At 35.0% G+C, this 19588-nt stretch overlaps 1 protein-coding gene across 9 annotated transcripts in view; it reads left to right on the top strand.

Annotated features, from left to right (window-relative positions):
- TENM3 (teneurin transmembrane protein 3) overlaps positions 1-19588 on the top strand; it is an 836795-nt gene that overhangs the window by 128197 nt on the left and 689010 nt on the right. For all 9 annotated transcript variants that reach the window (XM_087724561.1, XM_087724557.1, XM_087724558.1 and 6 more), the window contains exon 2: positions 9566-9724. The gene's annotated coding sequence lies outside the window, so the exon portion shown is untranslated. The remainder of the gene's footprint in view (positions 1-9565; positions 9725-19588) is intronic.

Raw genomic sequence — 19588 nt, 5'->3', positions numbered from 1 at the left:
CCCGTACCGGGGCGTAGCACCTGCAGTCCACCACTGATTTTTATGCTAAATTATATGCTTGTAATTAAACTTTATATTAGAGAAAGTGAGAGAAATAGGCAGATGCTTACATGCCTGAATGTGTTTAAGAAGTCTTGTCAATAGGAAGGGAAATGATAAACAATTATGTTTCTGGAACAAAGATGGAAGCCAATTGTTCAGTGAAAAGACATAATACTTAAATTCTAAGCTGAATATTCTGCTATCTCAGCCCACATCTCAGTCCACATATGATTTTCTTAAGTTGCTTTAGAATCAGGTCAGCCTAAGTACAGAGCAGGAAGTAACTTAAACAGTAAATGCAGACATGCCCTTTGATGCCCTGTAGCAAAAACAAAGTTCTAATGATTTTTAAAATTATAGAGAAACTTACTTGTCAAACTTCAGAAATGTCAAAATGAAATGAAAGACATTGCACAGGCAACGACTACCATAGTGTGTGAATAAGCATACATGAGACCATCCTAATCTATACTTTCTTACTTATAAAGTCTAAAAAATAAGCTTAAAATTTATATTTAAAAGAAAGAGGCTTATAATCTAGCAGTCTACAGGGTATTATTGGTCAAAGGTCTTTTTTTTTTTAGAAAATTAGATTTTATAGTTACCAAGTAAACTTTATAGCTAGTGGATCTGATGCTAACAGTAAATATTAACCTTGTCACCAATTTTCTTAGACTGACAATCTTCTTATAAGTGTATCTGATCAAACTTGTCTATTCACACTTGTGTCTAATCACATTTATTAGAATTATTTACTTATTATTATTAAGTGTGTTTAGATACCAGCTCCTCTGAAAGATTTATTTAAAATATATACAACTATGAAACCAGTTTGTATAGATTAGGGCACCAAGCTAGTAACCAGTCTCACTTGGTGCCTTCATTTCTACACCAACCTGGCTCTCTTCCACATAGTTGCTATGTGGATAGTTCCCCTCTTGGGCATGAAGCCAATTGGATGTTTTTCAATGTTATTTTCTGTCAGGCCTAGAAAAAGATAGTAGCAAACCACTTGCCAATAAAATCTTGCCAAGACAACTACAAGGAATAGCAGTTGCCAGGAGCCACGTGCATTCTATACATATGTGTATAGAATGTATGTGTGTATGTATTTATGTATATTTGTGTGTGTGTCTGTCTGTCTGTCTGCCTGCCTACACCCACACGTATTCATAGTATTCATATAAGAATATGAATCACATGTATGCATTCACATACAAGTCTCTATGTGTGTGTGTATGTATACATACATATATACATATTCAAATATACTGTAAAAAGTGATCTTATAGGAATTGGAATAATTGTTTTAGGAGACTTTAACTCTTCTTCCTGTCTTGCTGGGCTTTGACCCATATTTTTCACAATTTCTCCTGCTGAGTTTATGATGTGTTTCAGTAATTTACTGGGGCAATGAAAATTGAATGCAAGGGGAGACTGGGAAAGTTATACATGCATATTTAGACCAGTCCAAAGTACTCATCCACATTTATTATCACCCATCCACAAATAACTGGATAAAAGTAATTGAGGAGGAGAACAAATGTAAAAATGATTTGTCTTTTGCTATCAATTAGGATTATTTCATGTCTATTTCATTTGACAACTAATATCTGTGATGAATATACATTATTCTAATGTGTTTGTAATTAATTTTAGTTTAATATAATTTGTAAATCTAGTGAATACATTTTTCAGCATAGGTATTATTAAACATTTGCCTGCTTGGCTTAAGGAAATTAGGATATTGTGTTTACTTTTCTCCTTTTTATTGGGCCTCACAGGTCCTAAGCCAATATTTTAAATTCCATACATGCTTCCTTTTTATCCACTTTCTCATTTTCAGATTATGCTTTTAAAATTAATTCTGAAATTATTTTTTTCAGTATCTGCCTGCTATTCTCTCTTATTTATTATTGCTCAATGTTGGTTTAAGCGGGCAAAGGAAACAAAGCAGTTTTGAGTTGACATTCTTTTTATTGCTAGCCTTGTCACCTTTTTTGAAGGAATAGAAACCCATATCTTAATGTCTGACTCTTTGTTTTAGAAACCTTACTGTTACTCTATGTCTAAAATAAACTTGACCCTTTGTCTAATAAAAGAAGACCCTTTGACTGTATCCAGCAGTCTGGATATATGAGGCAACCTGCCTACTGAGCAGTAATTTGTTCCTTTGTGCTCTGGGTCCTGATCCTTGGATAGGCCATTTAACAAGCAATGCCAACATTATTTTCTGTTGCCACACTCAGACAAATGAGTTGCCATGGGATAGAGAAACTGAACCATAGAAAGAGGTGAGACACAGAGCTGCAGGATATCTACTCTTTGCCCTCACCATTCTTCAGCTCACTGTGCTGCCTGCCAGCCTTCTAAAACTCAACTCCAAGTTTACTATTCCTGCAAGAAAAACAAGATAAAACTCAATGTGCTCTCTCAAATGGGGCTCTTGTTGAATAAGTCAGACACTAAACAAGTTTGGTTCCACTGTATGTACCTTAATATGAAATGTTATAATAGGAATCTAGAAGTGCATTTCCTTTTAAAACAAATATTCACACTTTCTTGCAATATCTGGTAAAAATTTAGTTACTCCTCTTTCCTTGAAGCATTCTTAATATCTATGCATGTCCCACTGGTGCTTTCAACATGTATTAGAGCATTACAATTTTGTTCCCTAGCTAGCTTGGCTCCTACACTTGTATCTTAACATTACTATAACCCAGCAGATTGCAGAAGGTAATACAATTATTAATTTGGAAATTGATGACTAAGACAGAAATCTATGCATCTTCTTAAGATACACTAAAAGAAATAGGTAAAATCAAATAACATATACAGAGTTAGGATCCAGATTCTAGAACTCAGGATTACATAATCAAATAAGTGCAGGAATCTCATTATCTTATAAAAAATTATCTGATCCTCATAGAGAGTTGATACATCAAGTATTTAATATGTAAAATAAGTATATAATATCTCTATAATGAAGTGTGCAGGCTAACTGTTCCATAGTTCTTGTTTTGAAGGGCATGTAAAACATTTTCACAAATGCACACTAATTAGTTGTGTGATAAAATGAAAGAATAATAAGAGAGACAAATGACAAGATGCAGAAACGGAAGTTCCAAGGTCCTCTTCTTCATTAGAATCAGATTTCTTTATTCTTTAACATATCCAAAATATTGAGCTATATAATTAATAATTTCTAGTGTCCACATGGTGCTTCAAAATCATATCGAAGTAATACCAGATTAAGAAATTCAGAAACAGTTTATTCTTTCCAAAACTATTAATCACAAGCCTTTTTGCATGTCAGCTGCACTATACCACACAGAGAGAGATACACACGTGTGTGTATCTGTGTGTGTGTGCATGCGTATAGTAAGATATTATAGTGTAATATATCTATTGAAATGATTAACATCACTCTTGAAAGAAAATGATATATTTCATTACATTAAATATTTTAGTCTTATGTTTTCAGAAACATGATATAAATTAATCCTGTTGCATAGAAGCCCTTGTCAAGCCATAATCACCTGGATACTGATTGTAATCTATAGACTCTATTTATTCTTTTTCTATTACTTTTTCATAATCTATCTTTAATGGCACAGAGACCCATAATCACAGTAACAACTTCCAATGAAAATTAATCAAAAAGTACATGAATGATGTGAAATGTGAAAACTATTGTGAAGGAATAATTGAGACTGAAGAATGCAGTTAGAACAATAGTGCAGGAATTCCAGTGAAACACAGAGAGAGTCATTAATACATCCAAAAGATACCAGATGGGAACTTCATTGTTGCATCTCAATTTCTCTAATTTGTAAGTGTTTTGTTTTTTTCAACAAAGATTTTCTATGTTTAGTACACATATGGGGCTAAAAGATATATTTATTTTATGTGATAAAAATACATATAAATGAAAACATCTAGTTCTTATAATTATTTCATGGCAGCACATGATGTCTGATGGTTCCCAGCATGGCTCATTTGCAATATTTAGTACTATTGTGTTGACATTCTGTCAGGAACTTGCTGATAGTTATAAGGACTTTTGTTGCTGAATTTGATTTGCCTCGAAGCAGGTCACAAATTTCAGTCACAGTTCAGCAGATCATCAAGATTTCATTGTTTGAGTTAGCCTTCCCGCCCTCCCCCCCCCCCCCCACAGCTTGCTTACCAAGCTGCAAACCCAGAGTTTGGTTTCAGAGAAAAACATGAAGGAAAGGCACAAGAAAGCAACCTGCTGCTAATATATCAGTTGAAACTTGATTCCAATTCTGACACAGCTGCACTTGAATGACAGCAATTTCAATGCTTAGAAAATACATATAATTCTTTAGAAGAACAAAGATTAACTGTTGTTTCTGGAGTTTGATTTTTTTTTTTACTTCTGTCATATTCGTAATCAAGAGATACAACTGACTCAAAATATGCTAAATGTGACTGAGAACAAATTGCAGATAATAAGACTGTTGATATAAGTGAAAATGACAGAACAATAAAACATTATTTTTTTTATTCAGAGGCTTTAAAAGCAAAATCTTCCCATCACATTTGCATCCAAAATAAGTCCCAGGTAGCATGAAACAAAGACAAAGTGTACAAAGAGACTTCATTCTTTTGTGCATTGATCTATTATTTCCAAATGGCAAATTAAGACAGTGATAGTCACAATGTAGTATTATAGAGAGTGTGGAAAGGTAATGGTCATCTCTAATCATTGCCCTGCATGTGTCAGGGAGCCATAGACAGTTGGCTTCCAAGAACATCCCACTAAGATGTTCAGATCAATGAGAAATCCACACTTTGTAGTGTCATATGTAGATAAAGCTTTAAAGTTACAGGAGAGACATTCCACTTGACTATCCATAGCCATTTCATTCCCAAAGGATGTTGCTATGACTTACCTTTTTTAATTGGCTGTAATTATTCAAAGCAACCTCTGTGTCAAGGCTGGAAGCCATCTTTTGCCCTGACATTCTGCTTTGAAAGGGGCTTTTAGAAGCCTTAGAAGCTTTTGCTATTTGAGAAAATAAAATCCTCCATGCAGAATCCCACAAATATACTGTGTGTGTGTGTGTGTGTGTGTGTGTGTGTGTGTGTGTGTGTGTGTGTGTAAAATATATAAAACAAACAAGTGGGAGCTATGACCAAGAAGCTTCATATAGTGTACCTTCCCTAGATCGGGAAAGTTTGCTTCTGGGTATAAGTAAAGTGTTAGTCAATGCTAATAAAACCTTACATTGCCACATTACTTGAGGGACTGTCCTAGTACCTACCTGCTGATGCAATCCAGCAGATTGCCGTGTTTCCTCCAAAATAAGACGGTCTAATTATTTTTTGTCACCAAAATAAGCACCAGGACTTATTTTAGGGGGAGGTCTTATTTTTTCATAGCTGCAACAGAGCAGGAGGCAAGGAGGGGTGGAGGATGAAGCAAGACAAGTGGGCAGGGTGTTAGAGGACAAATTGATCCACTGGTGCCATGACCACTAAGTAAGGTGGTGAGGGAGATGGAGGACAAAGTGAGGTGGGGATTGAGGAGCTGCCCCACATGCTCCACACCGGTTTACAGAGGGTCTCAAAGCCAGGCCATCAATGTGCTGACAATTGCCTGGCGACGTGGCTGTGGCTCAGCAGCCCCATGCAGATCGCCAGCTTCTTCTCCTTACTTGCCACTGCAATAGAGCAGGAAGCTGAGCAATGCAACATTGCCACGGCCACAAAGCAAAGCAGTGGATGGGTGGAGGACTTTGTTTCACAATTTGAACATTCTGTTAAATCTCCTTTCTTTGTTATTGGTATACAAACTGATATCTTCCAATCTGTTGATCATTTTGTCTTTCTCCAGATTTGCTGGCATAATTTTGTTAAAACTGTATAGTTTTATCTTCTGCTTTTTGCTGCATTTTTGTAAACATTCCATCATTCTTCTTTTGTTGCCCTGGAGGTGGATATGGAGAACGGAGCTGGGAAGCAGGTTAGTGAAGGGATGATTGGGGAAGCGAGGGGAGCTGGGTGGGAACTGGTAAGCAGGTGGCAAGAAAAACTCCCCCAAGGACTCCAGGTAACTGGTGGTGGAATGGGAGTGACAGCAGTAGATGCCCTGCTGGCCACCACCACTGGATAAGATGGGAAAGGGGCTGTCTGACTGCCACCACCTCACTCCACCAGCATCAAGTCTCTGCAGGCTGGTTGGCCAAAGATACTGTTGGGGTTTCCTCCACTCCCCATCACCTCGTTTTATCCTCCATACACACACCCATCGCTTAATGCCCATGGCACCAGTGTTTCACTCAACCTCCTGCTCTGTTGCAGCAGTGAGCAAGGAGAAGCTTTATCCTCCATCCCCCACCTCATTTAATCCTCCACCTCCCTACCATTTTGCTTAGTGGCTGCAGCAGCCCCCGCCTCATATCAGCAGCAAACAGATAGAATGGGTGGCTGGCTGGCTGCCCAGGCTTTTCAGTAGGACTTACTTTAGGGGTAGGGCTTATATTCAGCACAGGCATGAAAATCGGGCTAGGACTTGTTTTGTGGGTAGCGGATGGAATGATGGAATGTTTACAAAAATACAACAAAAAGCAGAAGATAAAACTATAGAGTTTTAACAAAATTGTGCCAGCAAATCTGGAGAAAGACAAAATGATCAACAGATTGGAATATATCAGTTTGTACACCAATACCAAAGAAAGGAGATTTAACAGAATGTTCAAATTGTGAAACAAAGTCCTTGATTTTACATTGTGATAAAATAGTGCTTATAATCATTCAGTGCAAATTAAACCCCTACATGAAAAGAGATATGCTAGATATTGATACTGATTTTAGAAATGGCTAAGGAACAAAAGATAGTATTGCTGACATATACTAGGTAATTCAGAAAGCCAAAGGTTACTAAAAAGAAATTATATATATATATGTTATGTTTGTGCTGATAAATAAATAAAGGGAGACTAGTATAGATCTATTTCAAGCTATTTAGCTCTCATCAGCTAGCCATACCCTTGCTGGGAATCAAACCTGTGCTCTATTGCCTCTTAGGCAGATGTGTTAACCATTGAGCTACAGAGCTCGACTCCTTATCAGCCAGGCCAGGGTGAAAGGTATATATTTAAAGTCACAACCCCTGGTATGCCCAAATATGGGAGGAAGGTCACACTTCCATTCTCTGTCATTCGGCATACCAGGGGTTGTGACTTAATAAATAAATAAATAAATAAATAAATAAATAAATAAATAAATAAATAAATAAATAAGTGTGTGTGTGTGTGTGTGTGTGTGTGTGTGTGTGATTTTTTTATTATAGAAGGGCCTTTTTGTCAATCATGGTAAACTGTAAAGTATCTCTATGAAAATGGGATCATTAGAAACATTTTGCTATCCCTATGCAAAATTTATATAAAGTCAGTAAATTACAATCCAGATGGAGTGTAAAAAAACTGGTTTCAGGCTGGTAAAGGAGTCACTTAAAACTGTATGTTCTCCTATTGTTTATTCAATCTATGTCATGGTAAGCTGATGCACAACTCTACTAATGTAAGTCAAGTCACATAATGAAAAGAGGTACTAAGTTTAAATATAAATAAAATCAAATTCATGACAAGTATGGTAACCTACTTTAAAATTCACACTAAATATGCTGAAGCAATAGAGCTGCCTTTTAGGATTGATAATCAACAGAATAGCAAATTGTTAGATGCAAGTTGGCAACTATTACTGCCAAGTCAATGGTCCTATTGACAGATTCCTCCAATTAGCAATGGAAGCATATCAATTCACTTCTGAATTAATACTATATGCTATGTTTTCTTTAAAAAAGTGTAAAGACCTCCTGCAATAAAACGTAAACTTTTAATTTCCATTACATGGATCTCCACCCTCACTGCTACCATTCAGGGGGGAAAAGATACAACTTAAATATTTGACCATTCCTTTAGAGCAGGGGTGTCAAACTCACATTGTCATGGTGGTGTCATGTGATGTATCTGGACTTTTCCCCCCTTCGGTAAACCAGATGTGAGTGTGACCAGTGGGTGACGTATCTGGCCTGCAGGCCTCGAGTTTGACAGTCCTGCTTTAGAGGTATGAAGCTCCAGATGTTCATGGTCCTGGGCACCATTTGTTGCAGAATCAATGGTGCTTTTTCATATAGAGAATGAATGGATTCATGAATGACTTTCACTATAAATGACATTCAGCAAAGGACAAATATATTTTCTGTATATTTTCTTTCCTGGATTTACTTTACTATTTAGGTGAAATAATTTTATTATCATTTATTTATTATTATTTAGGTGGAAGAATTTTGAGAGTATCTGAAAGCATCTTGTTTTGTCAGTTTCAGAACTGTTGTGAATACTAATTGCATAATAAAATGTAGCACACTACAAAAGCAGTAGCAAAAACATGCTAATATAATGAAGAAAACATGTTCCAGTATTTGGGAATAGCTAGTTAATTCATTCCCAAATTGAAACACATATTCTTATTGAGCAATTTATCCTTGAAGCAACTGTTTTTATTGTTAATTATGCCATCTAAGAGGTTCAGTATGTACTTTGGTTTCTCTTGCCAACCGTCTGGGATATTTCTCTGATAAAACCTTGTTTTATTTCTGCGTTAACATATTTTTCCTCTCTTGAATTTGTCTCTTACTACTTTCCTGATTGCTAAGACCTTTTAATGTCCTTATTTTATGTTACTGTATTTATTTAGCCACTAACAAGCCAATTTGTTCTTATATTTCCAAATGTAAAGTTCCTCGTTAATTCATTTTTCCCCTCCCTTTTGCTGCGTATGAGCTATTAGCTGACATGTTTATTTTCTAGAGTCTGGACCAGCTTTTAAAATTTGTTTTGCCTCCTTTAATTTATAAATGTTATAATCAATTATTTAGATATTGTTTCCCAAGTGAGTCCTCAGCAGAATAGATGATAGCCCCCACACAGGCCATTCAAAGAGACCAGGCGTCTCTGAAGCAGCTGACACAAGTGAGCCCAGCTAACTTCCAACCTCTCTTGAGTGCCAGTATTGAGGCCAGCTAGCAACTGCACATTCTGTGTACCACTCAGCCAATGAAAAGGAAGTGTGGTGCATGTCTATTTGTTTGGCTTTGCTGAGCTTGCATTGTTTTACCCATTGCCTATTCAGCCTCAGGATAGCATTGAAAGAAAATGTTGGCCATCAGAGAGAAATATTATCAAACATGTAATTGCAGGCAATCAGCATCAGCTCAGCATCAATAATTAGGCATGGACTGTCAGGGAGTTGTCTCCATGTTGCACCATTTTAGAATTTAGGCATACATTTTGTTCAGGAAAAAATAACATACAATGAAGCAACTTCTTTAACTATTAAATATGAACCAGAAGCCTGGGTTATTAACTGGATATTTGTATTAACAATGTACTTTTTCTCTTCTTGAAATTTCATGAAAGAATTTTCTTACTTTGCTTATGACATGCTGTCTTTTGAATCTAATTAAAACTTTCTTCTTCTGGTTCCTTAGGTGGAAAGATAACTCTACAGAGATGAGTTCTTAATTAATGCACAGGGTCTTTGCAAGTCCCACCTCTCAACAGCAGAGATTGACATCCAAGGATACATAAATTATACTAATTGAGCTTTGCATTGACACAGTCTTTCCACAACCAACTCATCAGAAAAGGTAAGAAAGCAGACCAGCATAAAATGTTACTGCACTATGCTTTTATGTTTTCCCTTTGGAAATGGAAATCTTTCCAGATTAGTGAACATATGTTAGTACAAGAAACAGATAATTATTTCTCTTTGCTGTTAAAAATAGTTTTTACTTTTTATTTAATGTTAAGCATTTATTAATATAACCATCTATTAATCACATTGTGATGGATGCCAGCACTGAAGTATTACAAATCAGCATCTTTATGCAAATAATCACTTGGCAGCATTCATTTCAATATAATATTGGACACCAACTGAAATTCTTTTCAACTAAATAGATAGGAATTAAAAATGACACAAAAATCATTTTTGCCAGCATATAAAGGTTATACGCAACTCAAAAATCTCCTAAAACACACTATCATAGGTTAAATGAGGAGTGTGACACAAGTATTCCTCTTTAATGTTTCATTTGTCAAAAAAATCCCTCTCTTTAGACCATATACTGTTTCACATTTCAAAGTTCTATCGTATAACAAAAGATGTGAGTCCTTTCATAGCTATGGTTATGTTTTACAAGCCTCATGACTATAGAGAGTTCATAAAGCCAGAGGTAAACCAAGATTGCAGCTGGCCATTTCGGATTTGAATGGCAATTTGCTGCACAGAAGCCAGATTTTTTTTAAAAAAACCATGGAACTTGTTGAGACGCACAGTAAGTAAGTGGCCTTACAAAAGCTCTTGAGAACTGCAAGATAATTCTTAGTGCTTCTGGCAATTCCAGAGAATTGCAGCATGCTTTGTCCGCAGCCAAAATCCAGGCAAAATAGCTTATAGAATTCCCTGAAATGCAGACTTGATTAGGTGGCTGGGAAGATTACTGTGTGAGATGCTGCATTCCATTGGTATATTTATGGGAAAATGTGTGTAAACATATATATATATATATATATATATATATATATATATATATATATATATATATATATATATATATATATATATATATATATATATATATATATATATATTTACACACATTTATATATATATAAATATATATATATATATATATATATATATATATATATATATATATATATATATATATATATATATATATATATATATTTATCAGCATAAATATAACATATATATATATATATATATATATATATATATATATATATATATATATATATATATATATATATATATATATATATATATATATATATATATATGTTATATTTATGCTGATAAATAAATAAAGGGAGACTAGTATAGATCTATTTCAAGCTATTTAGCTCTCATCAGCTAGCCATACCCTACTTTAGGAATCGAACCTGTGCTCCGTTGCCTCCCAGGCAGGGAGTTAACCATTTGAGCTACAGAGAACGACTCCTTATCAGCCAGCCAGGGTGGGAGGTATATACTTAAAGTCACAACCCCTGGTATGCCCAAGTATGGGAGGAAGGTCACACTTCCACTCTCTGTCATTAGGCTCGTCACAAGAGACCATCCAGACAGAAACCCAATATTTTTTACTGTTGCCTTTTTGTTACATTTGTTATATTTATGCTGATAAATAAATAAAGGGAGACTAGTATAGATCTATTTCAAGCTATTTAGCTCTCATCAGCTAGCCATACCCAAGTTTATGTATATATATATGTTATGTATATATATATATATATGTTATATTTATGCTGATAAATAAATAAAGGGAGACTAGTATAGATCTATTTCAAATTTATCAGCATAAATATAACAAATATAACAAAAAGGCAACAGTAAAAAATATTGGGTTTCTGTCTGGATGGTCTCTTGTGACGAGCTGAAGACAGAGAGTGGAAGTGTGACCTTCCTCCCATGTTTGGGCATACCAGGGGTTGTGACTTTAATATATATATATATATATATATATATATATATATATATATATATATATATATATATATATATATATATATATATATATATATATATATATATATATATATATATATATATATATATATATATATATATATATATATATATATATATATATATAGCAAATTTGTAGTACTGTCCCCTCTTTTAAAACTAGATTAGGTAGTGTAACTGTGCAAAACACTTCTATTTAGTGTCTTGCTGTTGAATAATTTATGGAATACCAAAGGAAAATTTGTTAGAAATGTCTATAAAGCACACTTCCATAATATTATCCCTTAATTTTAGACCAGCTGACTAGTTCTACAGTAAATTTTGATCTTTTTGCAGTAAATGTTATTTAAGTAATGTTTGAGCTACGTTCATTAAATTTAACAAGACCATTTCACTAAGATTGAGACGGCAGAGCAATGTGCAGTAAGGCTGTAATCATTATATATTTGAAAGGAGAGATGCCAGCTGTAACAGAGTGGTTAGAAAGATAGGGTGGAAGGACCTGTGTAATATCAACATAGTTCTTGGTAGAAAGTTAAAAATCATGAAGGCTTAGTACTGGAAATCATCAAGACGGAAAATGGACGGAATCCAAAACATGCCTATTTGAAAAGAAAAGAAAAAGAAATCCTCCTTTTGTGGTTTAAGCAACAGTTCAAGCTATAAAGATAATCTGTTTGGTCTGGGAACATGGCTTTTGTCCAGATTAGCGCTTTTGTCTAGATAAGTTAAGATCATCTTAAAAGGAGTGTTTGCTTTCTCCTGTTTTGACATTTCTTTTCATTCACTAAATTTTTTCCCAGTGCCTTATGTTACATTATCAGTGAAAAGCATGTCTGACTGGTAGTATTTCACTGCCAGTCTAATAGTTTGAACCAGTGTTTAAAGGTTTTTTTTGGGGGGGGAGGGGGATGATAGGTTTGAAATTTTGTAGAAGTTTCTTGTTTGCGGGAGGGGATTGGCAGTTTAAAATGATCAAATGGTGTCATCATGCACAGAGAGAAAGCAAAGTATGTACATTGACTCCTGGGATCTAAAGAGATACTGTACCTCTCTCCTAAATTGGGTAATTATTTGTTCTAATTTATATCTGTATTAGAATATTCTACTTGGTTCACTCTTATACATTGAAGACAATTCTACATCATGATCTTACAAACAAGTTACAAAGTAGCTTATATTTCTGAACTGAGTGACTTTTAATAAGACATCCAACTATATTTTTAAAATTCTGGATTGGACTTTTAAGTTCTAGAATCTGAATGAAAAAAGGAAGAAAGGAAAGGAACTCAACACCTGTTTATTAAGCTTTATTTTAATGAGCTCTCAAGTAAATGTTTTTGGTCTGACATTTTAAAATATATACTGTATATATATAATGGTTTGCAAAAATATACATACATATGAAAATGACAATTGTTAAATACAAATTTAACACTTCTTTTAAGAGACATGAAAGTTGTAAAAATACAGATTCACTAAGGCAGTGTTTTTCAACCTTTTTTGTGCAAAGGCAAACTTTTTTCATGAAAAAAATCACGAGGCACACCACCATTAGAAAATGTTAAAAAAATTTAACTCTGTGCCTATATTGACTATATATAAAGTAATTTTCCCACGGCACACCTTACACTATGTCACGGCACACTAGTGTGCCGCGGCACAGTGGTTGAAAAACACTGCACTAAGGTATACTTTCTGAATCACCTTTTAATAGGCTATTCATTGAATTATTCATTTAAATTTATTGGCCACTCAACTTCAATGGATTCTGGGCATCATACAAACCTAGAAGAAAAACTAAGAACAAGAAAACATTAAACCAGACAGATATCCAAGTTTAAAATGGAAATGAGTCTGGTTTCTTGTCCTTAACCATGATCATAGCTTGTTCCTATTTGGTTTTTGTTAATTATTTTCTAACAAACAAAAGTTACTAGTATTTTTTCCACTATACTAAATGAATTATTAAGCATTAAGGAGAATGTTACTGTGAATTCATGGCTTTCTTAATCAACAACTGCACAAGTAGCCTTATCAACTTTTTACCTGAGCATTGCAATACTTATTGCATAGGCAGCCAATTACAACCATCATTATTCTAGTTACAATGAGCAGGAATCAGTTTCTGAAAGTTGATATTACATCATTAGAAACTCACCTATCTATCAATGATCTGTAGAAATTCTCAGTCATCCAGACCATGGTTGTTCCAAAGGTGCTTTTGCAGGAGACAACTGGACTTTCTTATTTTTTTCTTTTGAAGACATTTCACTTCTCATTCAAGAAGCTTCTTCAGTTCTGACAGGACAGTGGGGAGTGGAAGGATTTATATTGCTTGCAGACAGTTGATAATCTGCATCCTTTTAAAGGGTCATTGAAGCAGTTGGAGGTTTATCTGGGTCTTCAGGGTCACCTGAATAGTACTCCTGGTTCCTGTAGTCTGCAATTTTTCTCTGGAAATCTATTTCTACTCCCACATCATTCAAAAGGTGTCCATACCAAATTGTATAGCTAAAAGACTGTAGATATTCTCAGTCATCTTACGTATAATTATTTTTTTTATATTTACTGACTTAATAATCATTAATACAGTACTGGATTCTAACTGCATGTGACAATTTGAATTACACCATCACAGATGAAACCTCATTGTTCCAAGTTCAACAATGATTCTCCACACAAGCAATTGTAAGATTTGGAACTGGGTTTAGGATTGTACTGTAAAATTTTTGCTTGCACTTCAATTATTTCAGAGTACTTTCTAATTAATCCTTCTAATTTCAAAGAGGAATGTGAGGTTGTCATTATGTGGGACAACCTGGCGACCTTATCTAGTCAGGGAAATTAAGCAGGTTTGGATTTGGTTAGTACTTCTAAGTAGGCGAGACTGGAAGGAAGGAATGTTGTTTCTCTGGAAAATTGCATGAATTTTGACCTGAAAGACATGGAAGTTAACAGGAATCAGGACAGGAAGAAGAAAAAAGAGTATATACTAGAATACAAACTATGTTTTTTGTTCACACAAGTGATCAACCTGTATATTGACAAGAAGAATAGGCTGTAAAGAAAAAAAGATATGTCTGGTCAGATTTGTTATAGTAATTCTCCAATCGTTTGTTATGTTAAGAAGGAGTTAGTTTGCTTTAATTAAGCAGTAAGGCATGGTAGAGTGTGAATTACAATCTAGTAGTTCTTATTCAGAATATGATTGGGCAAGAGGCCAAAAGCCAAGTGCCATTCAGGACAGTAGGCAACAATTATTCCTCAGTGCTTTATATTCAGCAATACACTATTCAGAGCTTTTTAAATCATTTTATTTTTTGACAAAAGAAAGATGGAAATGTATTTTTCCAGATAGACACATTTTTCACCAATTCACCCACTTCCTTTCTTTGGAGGTCGTCTCATTTGGAAAGCCTTTAAAATTCATCTCAGGTCACATAGAAGAGTAAGTTGTTTTAAAAACCTGCATTTTTAAAATCTCTCTTTCTAGCAGCATCAAAGGGGATGTCAATGGGGAGAGGATTGAACAGCAGGCAAAAGAATGCTCCCACTGACTTTATCTGCTACAGAGCCCTGAAGACAGTAAAACTTCAAATAGGGGCAATCATTTTGAAAAAAGTTTTGACTTGGCATAGTTTTTCTTCTGTCTACTCAGATGAAGCTTCCAGTCACAAAGTAGTTTTTCTTCCCTTGCCATGTATGCAAAAGCACTACCCCTTTCAAACAGTGACAGCCAATTGATATCAATCTTTTCTTGAGAAATTAATATAGTTTAATATAGATTTTAATATTTTTACATGTGTATAATAATGGGCACAAACTAAAATTGATCAAACTACTGTCCTTCAGAAATGAAAATGAAGAGTGTCTGATTAAATGAATATGTTCACTCATCACAATTGGCTGTCAGCAGAGGCCTTCACAAGAAACGGTAATCTAAAATTTTGTTGCCAATGCTGCTGGGCTGCTGCCATCTGAACTTCAGCCAATGGGCAGAAATTGATCTCTACCAATAGAAGAATTTTAGGAGACTGGCAGACATCATGGTGAATGGAACCCAGATATTTGGCATTAGATATTTCACATTGATTCTATTCTATTTAACTGGAGCAGCCAGCTAGTTTTCCTCTTTTGTCACTAGTGGATTGGTTAATCAGGTGTAATGAATTTTTGGCAGGAACAATAGTTCCAATTATGAAAAGAGATTTGACCCTGACAGAATAGTCCAGAGTTGAAAGGATTAGTCCTTTCTAACACTGAAGCCTGGGTAAGAGTCAGATCAGTGGGAAGAACACCAGAGTGTGATCTGTGAAAGAAAAGCAAGATAACTGCGGAGTCAGGAAACATATGTGAATAATTCCTGGGGCTGCTGGTTTCAAATTCCAGCCTATGAGAAGTGGCATGTGAGGACCATTATTTTTATTGAAAGCTTCTTTTACATGTAATATGAAACAAACAACAGCATTTAATTGCTGGAAGAGGTTTGTGTGAATCCAGGGTCAAATGAAGTAGGAAGACAGAAATGTGGAAGGGATGAACTGAAAGAAATATGGGAGGTATTGGGCAAGCTGTAACATGGATAAATTAGACTTGATATTTAAGGCCAATCCTACATTTAGCTTTCCGAAGTTCTATCTAACCTAGATTGCTGAGTTGTTGGGATCCTTAACTTAATTTGCTAGAAGTAAATGTCAGGCCTGTAATTATTTCATTTTTATCCATTATCCATCCTGTCTTAGCCCTGGAAGACAGGGCAGACCTTGAATAGGCAAGAATGGAAAGATAATTTTACCCAAGGTCTATAGGACCTACACCTCCATGGCTGGGTAGAAGGAGTTGCAATATCCTGAAGATTCTGGTGGTTATTAAGAATGAAAGGTTCAAAGAATGAAATGTGCCTTTCAATTTTGATGATGTTGAATTTTATTATGTATATACTTAGGAATGTGACTAAAATACGAAACACCTCCTCTTCCACCCAGGCACGTAAACTAAACAGTGGCAGAAAGTGTATTTTAGTGAATTAAATAATGTTATCTTATATAAACAATTTGTGTCTGTGTGTGTTTGTGTCTGTGTGTCTGTGTGTAACACACAAAACATTCAACAAATTTCTTTGGGGAACACCAAGGATAACAAAAATACATCAAATTATAATGATTAGAGCTGAGGAAATTAGCATCCCAATTTAGATAAAAAATAAAGAATAAAATGCAGATTAAATGAAGCACTAAATAAGTATTAGCAGTGTAGAATAGAAAAAGAAAATTAGAGCATTTAAATTAAGTGAAGAGCTTAATTTAAGTTTGGGTGGCAGGTTTAATGGTGTTTTCATCTCAGGCTTTAGTTATTTTTGCTTTCCTGGACCATTCACTATGAGTAGCTTGGTTTGATTGGAAAAGGATACTTCCAGACAATTGATGATTTTGTCACCTATTAAATTTTTCAATTAGAATATCTTGAATCACTTTTTTCATCTCTCCATTTCTGAGCAATGCCTCTTTCCATTCCTCCCTAGCTTTGCATCAAACATAGAATTTTTTATTCTTAAAGTTCCCTCAATGTCATTTTATGATTCTCCCTATGCCTCCTGGCAGAATGAACAAATCTTGGACTTTTGAAAAAAGTTCAAATCTACACGAATATTGTTTATTGGAGCTATCAAAACAGTTTTGGGGGGGGGGGGATTCTCTCATTACTTATAGTCTCTCTGGATTTTTTTTTAAAGTGTGAAATGGAGGACAAAACTATTGCTGTTGTTAGTTTAGAAATCATGTCTGACCCATTGCAACCACGTGGCCAATGTTCCAACAGGCCTTCCTGTCCTCTACCATCCTCTATAGTCCATTTAAGCTCATGCCTACTGCTTCAGTGACTCCATCCATCCACCTCATTCTTTGTTGTTCCTTTCTTCTTTTGCCCTCAATGTTTCCCAGCATTAGGCTCTTCTCCAATGAGTCCTTCCTTCTCATTAGGTGACCAAAGTATTTGAGTTTCATCTTCAGGATCTGGCCTTCTAAAGAGCAGTTAGGGTTGATGATTTCTAGGACTCACTGGTTTGATCGCTTTGCAGTCCAAGGGACTCTCAGGAGTCTTCTCCAGCACCATAATTCAAAGGCCTCAATTCTTTGGCTCTCAGCCTTTCTTATGGTCCAACTTTCACAGCCATACATTGCAACTGGGAAAACCATAGCCTTGACTATACACAGGTATATTTGTAGGCAGGGTGATGTTTCTGCTTTTTAGTATGCTGTCTAGATTTGCCATAGCTTTCTCCCCAGGAGCAAGCGTCTTTTAATTTCTTGGCTGCAGCCCCCATCTGTGGTGATCTTGCAGCCCAAGAAAATAAAATCTGTCACTATGTCCATTTTCCCCCCATCTATTTGCCAAGAATTAAGAGGGCCGGATCTAATGATCTTAGTTTTCTTAAAGTTGAGTTTCAACTTTAAGAGTTTTGCACTCTCCTTCTTCACCTGCATCAAGAGGCTCTTTAGATCATCTTCACTTTCTGCCATTAGAGTGGCATCATCTGCATATCTGAGGTTGTTGATATTTCTCCCGACAATCTTAATTCCAACTTTTGATTCATCTACCCCCGCCTTTCCCATGATGTTCTCTGCATGTAAGTTAAATAGGCAGGGCAACAGTATACAGCCTTGCCAAACTCCTTTCCCAATTTTGAACCAATCAGTGGTTCTCTGTCCACTGTTGTCACTGTCCAGTTCTGGACTGAACTGAACAAAATTATAGCAATGTTATTTAGAGACTACTTTATAACATAAGGTAATTGTTTTAGCTCAATGAAACAAAGAGGCTGTTTCATGTGGCATACTTTGATCCTTAAAATGGGAAACAATATTTTAATTCTAATTTCAATAAAGATTACAATTAGAATAATAAAAATGAATGCAAAAAATAGCAGAATATAAAGAAAGAGTAGAAGATGCAGAAAACAAAACAAAAAAGAATAAAAAATAGTAACAGAGTAAAGAAAAATAAAAAGAAAAGAAACATATAAAGAAGAGATTTCCCTCTTCATTACAAGTATAGATGGAGCATAGGTGGGCCTTGTCCAGAAAGGACTGATTGAAGAACCAATCTACTTTTCATTGCCTCTTACTGGCTCTTCATATGCCGTTGTCATCAGTTTCACTTTTAGTAGAACCATCTTCAGTCTTGCATTTCTACCCTGGAAATCCAAACTAGGAAATAATTCTTGACTGGAGTAGTTCATATAGAAAAGGGAACATTATATACAAGCTTGATTGGTTACATATCTCCCTAGTAGTCTGCTTATATCCAGATATACTCAGGTATTCCAGAATTCATTCAAATTAAGTGTCTTCTTCAGAAAGAACTTTTTAATATTCTTAGAAATCCAGCTTAATATAATCCAGAAGAAGATTGCATTTTAAAATCAAGCAGCAAACTAAAGTACAATATTTGGAACATATACACAAATAATAGCTACTTAAACAGAACTATGGAACTAAGCAACAAAAATTGTACCATTAAATTTCTCAGTCAACTCAAATAGATCCCTTCATCTTCAAATGAATCAGCTACAAAGTGCCGTTTTGACATCTGTTTTGAACTTCAAAAACATATAAAAAGCCATCACAAATGAGTCAAAGTGAAAGACTTAGTCAAAGACTCAAAGATTCAGATTTTCTCTTAACTCATACAAAATCCAAATCAGAGAAAAATGTTCAGGTATCTCCACAGGTTCCAAACAAACAAAAATATTTTCTTTGCTGAAAACAAATGTCCTCTTTCTGTTCCCTAGACTGAAGTAGTCTAGTTCTTAGGGAACTATGTCACTCTTAGTGCCTGAGGAAGGGGAGGTTGTTAAAAAGGAAGAGAAAGAGTAGAAAAATAATTCCTCTCGCTGATTATCATAAATAGTCTGGGGGGGGGGAAACCGATGGAAATGGATAAGATTTTTTCTTTAATC

This window comes from Thamnophis sirtalis, unplaced genomic scaffold, assembly GCF_051295495.1.
Source record: "Thamnophis sirtalis isolate CommonGarterSnake01/CBP01778 unplaced genomic scaffold, rThaSir2_p1.2 scaffold_10, whole genome shotgun sequence".
Lineage (NCBI taxonomy): Eukaryota > Metazoa > Chordata > Lepidosauria > Squamata > Natricidae > Thamnophis > Thamnophis sirtalis.
The sequence above is the reverse complement of the archived record's forward strand: the minus strand, read 5'-3'. Positions and strand labels throughout refer to the sequence as shown.